The following is a 10,717-nucleotide window of genomic DNA, read 5'->3' on the forward strand; positions in this document are numbered from 1 at the left end:
AATCCTATATGCTTTCTTGATTAACCAATAATGAGGTTCAAGGATAATATCAATATGTAATGCTTTGATTCAGTTCAAACCAATGTTACTCATGCACACATGTTAATCAATAACAATCTTCTTTAATGCACATTCAAGATATTACACAAAGTAAAAGATAAGGGTAAGAGAAGATTGCATAAGTCTTTTATCCTAGTTCAACCACTCCACATGTAACCTACATCCAGTCCTCAATCATAACCTGATCAAGATTTGTTCCACTATCTCAATGAAGAAGGTTTACAAGCATACCACACATGCATACACTTCTTACATTCAAGATAACCACTTTCTTGACCTCAAGAAAGCACCCCTTGTAGAAACCCACTACAAGAATTCCTTATCACTTGAGAAACCCAATCAAGATTTACAAGTATTCACAAAGAATTAAGGAACGAATTCACCTGGAATTTAGAAGCAAATCTTAATCTTTTCCCTTTCAAGAATGTGATGATGATGATCTTTTCTCAAAGCTTTTCACAAACGTTTTTCTTCTTGGATTCACAAAGAAAACTCTCCAAGATTGTCACAAAGACTTCACAAAAATGTTTTTCTAATTTTGATTCTCAATTCTAACTCTGTTATGAAGTTTCAAAATGTTCAAACTATTTATAAAAGTTTCAGAACCAGATAATCGATTATTTTAAAGAATAATCGATTATTTTGTTCTTCAGATTTTCTGGAAATCCACCAAGAACAATTTAATCAATTATTTTGCTGGATAATCGATTATTCCAAAGAGTCTCTTATGGGATAATCGATTATTTCACAAATAATCGATTATTGCAGCGAGGCATCCCTTTTTGCCTGTTGCTAGTATAATTGATTATATTTAATGATAATCGATTATTTTGAGTTATTTTTCAAAAACTTTGTTTTAAGTCTCAAAATAACTTTTTAACCTTTAAACTCACCATCATACACTCCCTAATCAGTTTAGATATAGATTTAGCTTATGCACACAGCACACACACAAAAGATAAACTCAATCAAAGCAATTTTATAAACTACGACTCCTATTACATAGCATTTTCCTTTGACTTTGTTTTTGACTTCTTTGTTGTTGATGTCCTTGGTACACATTTGTTATCATCAAAACTCTTCAAACTTCAGAGGTGATCTATCAATCTCAGTCTCCCCCAATCTCAACAATCTCCCCCTTTTTGATGATGACAAACCATGCTAAGCTTGATGACAAACCATGCTAAGCTTAAGCAATTTTGTTCATTTTGCTTTTACCTTTTCTTTCATATTATTCAAAACTTGCAAAACAACCAAAACAAAACCTTTCTCCCCCTTTGGACATCATCAAAAACAAATCAAGCTATGTATGTCCACAACACACAGTAGGAGCCATATGCATACACCTTGTATGCTCAGAACAATACCAAAACTGGTTTAACACATCATAGGTATTGGTCAACAAACAAACTTTGCGAATTTGAACTATAATATCCAAGTCAGAATCAAATATCAATTTAGATCAGCAACTCAAGCATGAATTTGTCAGCCAAAATTACAAGTTATAATCCATAATTCAGAATTTTAAAATCCAAAAAAAAATTATCAATTTGGCTCACCAAATATCAAGATATCAATGCTAAAAAAAACAGAACATCACCATGCTCAAAAACAGAGCATCATAGCATTAACCAACCAAATCAGAAATGGCACACCATTCAAACCAACATATCAACAATTTAAACTTCAAATACCATTAGAAATTAAATTGTTCAATAGATTAAAGCAATAAAATTGTTCTGGAATTAAAAATATTACAACCAAACTGAAATTAAAATTCAAAAACAAAATTTAAACTTCCTAATTAAAACAGAACACAACAGAGCATCAATCTGAGTCTTCAGGCATCCCAAGGTGAGTCTTGAGTCAGTTAATTTCATGATCAAGGGTATCAAACCTATCAAGAATACCTGAATATATTGACTCATGCCTCCTAGACATCTCTATAACAACATCAAGCTTATTAATCATAATTTACTCGAATGGAGAGAATGGCTTAGGCTCTGCCTCTTGCTCTCGGTTAGGCTCAGCTTCAACCTGTGGTGGCTGGTCCTCATCATGTGATGGAACCCATCTTCATCTGTCGCCGGTTCAGGGGTTGGAGGTACATCTCCCTTAAACACCCATTTATCTTCCTATTTGAGCATCCACATGTGATGCAAGGAAGATTTCTCTATTTTATTAGAAGCATGGAGAATAATTTTCCTTTCCCCTGTCAGCTCTACCCCTGTATTCTTAAAAATTTTAGACAACAACAAGGCATAAGGAATTAGTCCATCCTCTTTCCTTATAGCCTTCCACATACAATCATTCACCACTGATACCCATTCAATCTTGATTTTCTTCTTAATCACATGCATTAATAAAATGTCATCCCTTGACATTTGGGCATGGTTATGCAAACGCGGTTTAAGCATCCAAGCAATAATAAAGGAAATTAAACGGGAATTTTTCTTCATACCTCCCGCTAGCAACTTGTTGTAGTTGGTGTTCTCAGGATTCCTCTGACAATCTCTGAAGGTCGTCAGTTCCTCGAAATCACCAAAGTTGAAGGCTTGGAGTTTTTCACTTCTAGTGCCGCTCAGCCCGGCAGCCGCCTTCAAAGTTGGTTCGTGAAGCTTTATCAGCTTCCCCTTCACCACTGATTGCATAATGCCTTCAATGTTTGTTGCAAAGCAAAGAAACAACCTGATCAGTTCAGGGTAGTAGGGTCCCTCCATTTCCAAAGACTTCCCAAGTTCTTGGTGCTCCAGCAGGGTTGGAAAGCTAAACCCTTCATTTTTGAACCATTCCAACTTCAGGGTCTTGGGAGGGATGATTCTCCGACCTGCATACCACTCGAAGTAATATTCTTGGGTTTTCTCATCTGGGAACCATTTGGAGAATAGTTTCCCTGAGGGTAGAGGGCGCTTGCTCCCCCTCACTTCCAGCTTCTTGGGTCTCTTGGAGGAAGAAGCCATGAATGGGTCTTGGTGGAGAAGAAGAGAATGAGAGAGATGAGGAGGTTAGGGTTTGAGGGTTTGAGAGAATGTAAGAATGTGAAGAAATGAGAGGTTTTGAGGGTTTTTATGCCCTAGCACGTTTCAGAGCGGGGAGGGTTTGATAACTAAAGAGTAATGGGAAGTTAAGGGTTTGGCGCGCATATAAACCATTCAAAACGCTTCAGAATTTCCTAAGGTCGCGTAGATAATCGATTATTTACACAAATAATCGACTATTTGTATCATTAAAACCCTTTAAAAACTCTGTCTGCTATAGATAATCGATTATTTTTAGAATAATTGATTATTCTAGAGGGTGGTTTTTCATAACTTTTCCCAGATAATCGATTATTTTCAAGATAATCAATTATTCCAGTGGGCTTTCAAATTCTTCTTCCCAGATAATGATTATTTCCCTAGATAATCGATTATTCCAGAGACTCTTGAAATTCTTCACACCAGATAATCGATTATTGCCCAAATAATTGATTATTAAAGAGGATCTTGGAATTCTTCATCTCCCAGATAATCAATTATTACCAAAATAATCGATTATTATTATGGCCTTACTTGAAATAATCGATTATATTTTAAGATAATCGATTATTCCAGAGAAGTTTTGTTTCTAAGGAATTTAATCTTTTCAAACTTCTCCAAGTCTAATTCACTCTCTTTTATGCATTTATATTTCATACTCATTCCACACAATCATACACTACAAGAAAAATGATAAATTGCGACGAACAAATTGCGACGGTTATCTAGAAATCGTCGTCGCTTTGATATTGCGACCCTTCATACGACAATTTTTTAAAACCGTCGCAAAATTGTTTAACATTGCGACGGTTTATCGTAAACTGTCGCAAAATTTGTTTAACATTGCGACGATTTATCATAAACTGTCGCAAAATTTGTTTAACATTGCGACGGTTTATGATAAACCGTCGCAAGTTTAACATTGCGACAGTTAATCATAAACCGTCGCAAATTTAACATTGCGACAGTTAGTCATAAACCGTCGCAAAATTTTTAGCATTTCTTTTTTATTAGAATTTAAAAGTTTTTTTTTTTGAAGTATTATGTATATTATCTTAATGAACTTATATTTTATTAACAATTTTATATATACTTTCTTTATCACATCACATATTATTGAATAATTTACAATGTTAAATTTTATAAATTTTGTTTTAAATGTCCATCTTTTTAACACTATTGAAAATATAAAAATAAATATGTTAAATTTTATAAAAATCCAGTTTAATTTATTTATGATATAAATATATTTTTAATATCTAATATATATTTTTAGATGATAATTTATTTTAGAATATATCTTATAATAACAATTTTAAATGGAACATAAATCTTCTGATTTTTCTTATTTTGATTTTTTTAATCAATATATACAATTTTACTATTTTGATTTTTTCAATCAACGTATACAATAAATAAAAAACACAAAAGATAAACATGCATGGTAAAAATTTTATTTTATCAAAAAACTTTTTATTTTAATATATTACATTATATATGTGAATATTAAGACATATATATATACATATATATATTATAATTAAACTTTTTTAAAAAGTTAATTCATTATTAAGAAATTTTTTTTATTACATGAGAATTAATTTCTTTCAAAAATTTGACAGATATAAAATAAATAAACATTTTTTCTGAATCTATATTTTTATTTTATTAGAATATAATTTTTATTTTTTAAAATATATTATTTTTTTAGATAAAAAATTATGTATATGTCAAATAGTAGTGGGGCAAGTGCCCACTATTCCAAACGTACATCCGTCCCTGTATATATATATATATATATATATATATATATATATATATATATATATATATATATAATATAGGGGGTTATAATTATACCAATGTAACTTTTATTAAGTATTATATTCTTCAATTACTTTATATTAAATGTGTATTTTGTAAATCCAACCGTTAAATTGAAAGTTCATATCACTTTATAAGTGTATATCAAATTTTGTTAAAATTGAACAACAACTGGAAGGTAATCAAATTGTTTATATTTTAGTGTATTTTGAAATGAATATATTACATCAATTTTGTTTTATAAAAATGATGTATCAAATCATCTTGGGTTAATATAAAATTTTGTATATATAATCTATGAGAGATATGAACTTTCAATCTAACAGTTGGATTTACCAAATTCACATTTAATATAAAGTTATTGAGCGGTGTAATACTTAGTAAAAGTCACATTTAATATATATATATATATATATATATATATATATATATATATATATATATGAGGGGGTTTATAATTACATCAGTGTAAATTTTACTAAGTGTTACACCACTCAATAATTTTATATTAAATGTGAATTTTGTAAATTTAACCGTTAAATTGAAAATCTTTTACTGTTATATCATATATACTAAATGTTATATTAATTGAAGATGATTTCTTATAAAAACAAAATTAAATCTGTCAGAAAATTTATATTTTCGAAGAGAAAATTTTTGTAGGAAAAGCTATATTATTGATGGAATATTTCAGAAAAATTTATATTTGTCAAAAATGTAAGAACTGGTTTTAAATTTGATATGAAAATATTATGATATAATTATATAAGATTTTAAGTTAGTATTTTATTAATGGTTGATAATTAAAAAATAAAACAAGGATAAATACATTTTTTGAATTTTATATGTTTGATTTAAGATAACTTACAAAATAACTCTTGGTAAAGTTATTCCGCTCAATAACTCATCGTGTGTGTTGAATTTCATCGATCCAATTAATTGTTATTTTTAAAATTATTAAATTTTACTAATAATTAATATAAAAAAAATTAATTAGTTTTGGAATACATTATTTTCTAATTAACAATATAATTGAAACATTAATTATTTTAAATTATTTAACTAAAATCTTATTGACAATTTACTATATGATCTTAATATTTTTGTATAACTAATATTTGGTTTTAAATTTGATATGAGAATATTATATATAATTAGATAAGATTTTAAGTTAGTATTTTATTAATAGTTGATAATTAGAAAATAAAACAAGGATAAATACATTTTGTTTTAATTTTATATGTTTGATTTAAGGTAAATAAATATATTAAATTAATTAATAATATATTTAAAATATTAAAATTTAATTTATAAGTATGTAATAAATAAATATTTATAATTTTATAAATTATATTGTCATTATAAATTAAAAAGTTTAAATAATTTAAATTATAATTTTAAATCGAAATAAGTAGATGTTAATTATAAAAGTAAGTACATATAAATAAAGAATAACTAAATATATTATTATTATTATTATTATTATTATTATTTGTAATATAAAATTATTATATATTATTATTATAATACAAATATGAGATTGTATATTTGAGGATGAATTAGATGAATTAATTTGTACAAGTTATACTGACAATATACATATACATTTCGGTAGCTTACTCATCAGAACTTCACAGTTAAGCGTGCTTGACTTGGAGTAGTACAGGGATGGGTGACCTTCTGGGAAGTTTCTCAGAAATTGCAAAGTAAGGATAAAACATGCTAAACAGTGAAATATCGTGAAATGAAATCCTTGAAAGGCCAAATATGAGGATTGTTACATTAATAAATTTATTAAAATAAAAAAAATTATAATTTTCGACGGGTAAAAAAAGGGTTGTAATATTAATTTAGAGGCAGTTGGTGCGACAGTTGATGAAAGGGTCACAATGTTAATATAGAGGCATTTGGTGCGACAGTTGATGAAACGGTCGCAATTCCAATTTTGCGACGGTTTGTGCAACGGTTCTGATAACCGTCACAAAATTGCCTGGTGACGGAAAATTCTGCGACGGTTCCCAAACCGTCGCAATGTTTTCTTTGCGCCAGTTCTAACCGTCGCAATGTATGCCATATAACCGTCGCAAAATCGTCATTTTCTTGTAGTGATATAATCACTCTCAAATCATAATCAATTCAAACATGATTCATTGATTATCCCTAGTTCAATTCTTAATTGGTTAAATCTTTCCCTTGGTAGAGGTTTTGTAAATATGTCAGCTAATTGCTTACTAGTCTCAACAAACTCTACAACATAATCATTCCTTTGGACATGATCTCTCAAAAAGTGGTGTCTTATCTCTATATGTTTTGTCCTAGAGTGTAAAATTGGATTTTTGGTCAAATTTATTGCACTTGTATTATCACATCTCAGAGGTATTTTATTTAGCTCAGTTCCATAATCTCTTAGTTGTTGCTTCATCCAAAAAATTTGAGCACAACAACTCCTAGCTGCTATATACTCAGCCTCAGCTGTACTTAAAGCAACACAAGCTTGCTTTTTGCTATGCCATGTGACAAGTGCACTACCTAGTAGGTGACAAGTTCCACTTCTGCTTTTTCTATCTAGTCTACACCCAACATAGTCTGAATCTGAGTAGCCTATCAGACTTAATGAGACTCCCTTTGGATACCACAAACCTACATTAGTTGTACCTTTCAGATATTTAAGAATTCTTAATTAAAAATTTGCTCAACCTGTCATACCATGATCTTGGAGCTTGCTTCAACCCATAGAGTTCCTTTTTAAGTTTGTACACATGATTAGGATTTTTAAAATCCACAAAGCCTGGTGGTTGCTCCACATACACTTCCTCTTGTATCAACCCATTGAGGAAAGCACTTTTCACATCCATTTGATAAAGCTTGAAATTCATTATAGAGGAATAAGTAAGAAGAAATCTAATGGCTTCTATCCTTGCTACAAGGGCAAAAGTCTCATCATAGTCAATTCCCTCTTCTTGATTATACCCCTTAGCCACTAGCCTTGCCTTATTTCTTATAATAATTCCTGATTCATCAAGCTTATTTCTAAAAACCCACTTGGTTCCTATAATTAGATAATTAGTTGGTAATGGCACTAAATCTCATACTTCATTTCTTTCAAACTGATTTAGTTCCTCTTGCATGGCCATTAACCAATGTTCATCTTTTAGTGCTTCATCAATGCTCTTAGGTTGTGGAAATTTGATTTTTACTTTTAAAGCTAGCCTTCACTTGCTTACCCATTTGACAAGCATCACATAGTTTGTCCTTACTAAACTTGAGTTTAGGTAATCCTACCACTAATTCTTTCCTACTCAATTTATTTAAATGATCCCTATGAATATGTGCAGCTCTCCTATGCCAAAGCCAAATATTATCTTCTTGGGTTATTAAGCACTTAGTGTTGGAAATTGCTATTGAGTGTTCTAAGTCAAGCATATATATGTTATCAATTCTTTTTCAAATGAATCTGATTTCCTTTGTCTTTTTATCACATATCAAGCAACATGTATTATCAAATTCTATTTTAAAACCTCTATCACTAAGTTGACTTATGCTCAACAAATTATGTTTCAGTCCATTAACAAGCAATATATTTTCAATCAATGTTTGAGAGGAGGAGTTACCAATATTATCATGACCAAGAATTCTCCCTTTGTTGTTGTCACCATAGGTAACATACCCTTCATTTTTCAATTTCAGTCTTGAGAATTTTGAAGGATCTCTAGTCATATGCCTTGAGCAGCCACTATCAAGATACCATAGTAAGTTCTTGGCCCTCAAGCATTCAATTGTGTCTTGGTCAGCTCCAGTCATCAAACACAAGTTGTTCTCTTCAAATTCAGATTCATCACTTGTTGTGCTTGATTCATTATCTTCCCAAGCAATGTAGGCTCTCTTCCCTTTGCCATTTTTCTTCATTTTCTTTTCCTCTTGTTGCTTCTTCAAGAGGTTTGGACACTCAACTTTCATATGTCCCGGTTTTCCACACTCAAAGTAATTGAAGGAGGATGTGCTTGCTTCCTCTTTCTTAATAGTCTTTCTATTGAACTTGTAGGAGGAATTTCTCTTTTTCCTTATGAATTTTCTGAACTTCTTCACCAGCAAGTTGAAGGTCTCAGTTTCGAAATCATCAGAGCTTGATTCTTCACACACCTCTTTGCCTTTGGCAGATTTCAAGGCCTTTAATGATACTTCTTTGCCCTTCTTGTCCTGCTGTTCATTTTCTTCAAATATGTGCAGCTTTTACTCATGTTCTCTTAGCTTCCCAAAGAGAGTAGTAAGGGTCAAGGAGGTCAAATCCTTTGATTCTTTTATGGCTGTCACCTTTGCTTGCCATGTTCTGTCCAAGCATTACAACACTTTCAAATTCAGCTCTTCTTTCTCAAATTTCCTGCCAAGGTCAACAAGGTGATTTATCATGTGTGTAAATATCTTTTGAAAATCTGAAATAGATTCACCATTGTTCATTCTAAACAACTCATATTCTCTTATGAGAGTATGCTTTCTAGATCTCTTTACATCACTTGTTTCTTCATGAGTGACTTGCAAAGTATCCCACATTTCTTTAGCAGATTTGCATTATGATATTCTAAAAAACTCATCAATAGACAATGCAAATGTAATAATATTTTTGGCTCTATAGTCATATTGGGCTCTTTTCTTTTCATCATCACTCCACTCACTCAAATGTTTTTCTCTCTTCTCAACATCATCTTTTGTCATAGGGATATAGGGTCCATTTTCTATTGCATCCCATACAGCAATATCAATTGCTTCAATGAAAATTCTCATCCTAATTTTCCAGTAGAGATAGTTTTCACCATTGAAAACAGGAGGTCTATGAATAGACACACCCTCACCATAGGGTAGGTTGCTATTGGCCATTTTTGAAATCTTGAATAACTCTCAAGAACCTTGCTCTAGATACCAATTGTTAGAAAAGAATGGCACAATCCAAGAGGGAGGTGAATTGGATTCTATGACACTTTAAAAATTTCAGAGTATTTAGGATCTTTATTTCAATTAAACTTTTCTAAAAACTGAATTTTCAATGAAGTTTCTTAAAGACTTGTTATTGAAGAATGAATCATATATGCTTTCTTGATTAACCAATAATGAGGTTCAAGGACAATATCAATATGTAATGTTTTGATTCAGTTCAAACCAATGTTACTCATGAACACATGTTAATCAAGAACAATCTTCTTTAATGCACATTCAAGATATTACACAAAGTAAAAGATAAGGGTAAGAGAAGATTGCACAAGTCTTTTATCCTGGTTCAGCCACTCCACATGTGACCTACATCCAGTTCTCAATCATAACCTGATCAAGATTTGTTCCACTATCTCAATGAAGAAGGTTTACAAGCATACCACACATGCATACACTTCTTACATTCAAGATAACCACTTTCTTGACCTCAAGAAAGCACCCCTTGTAGAAACCTACTATAAGAATTCCTTATCACTTGAGAAACCCTCTCAAGATTTTCAAGTATTCACAAAGAATTAAGGAACGAATTCACCTGGAATTCAGAATAGCAAACTTAATCTTTTCCCTTTCAAGAATGTGATGATGATGATCTACAGAGGTCTTTTGTGCCCGGCTCAATTATGCTATGCCCAGCGCAATATCAGTAATAAAAACATAAGATTCACGTCTGATAGTGCGCCCGACGTTGTTCTCCCCATGCCCGACGTGATTCACCCAGGGATTCCCCATTTCAAATCACGCTCGGCGCGAAGAACTTCGCCTGGCGCAATTTCAAACAGTAACCCTCATCACTTCGAAAATTTCACCCAAAACCTGCAAAAATCAACATCCCA

Source organism: Cajanus cajan, chromosome 1, assembly GCF_000230855.2.
Source record: "Cajanus cajan strain Asha chromosome 1, NIPB_CcT2T_4, whole genome shotgun sequence".
Classification (NCBI taxonomy): Eukaryota; Viridiplantae; Streptophyta; class Magnoliopsida; order Fabales; family Fabaceae; genus Cajanus; species Cajanus cajan.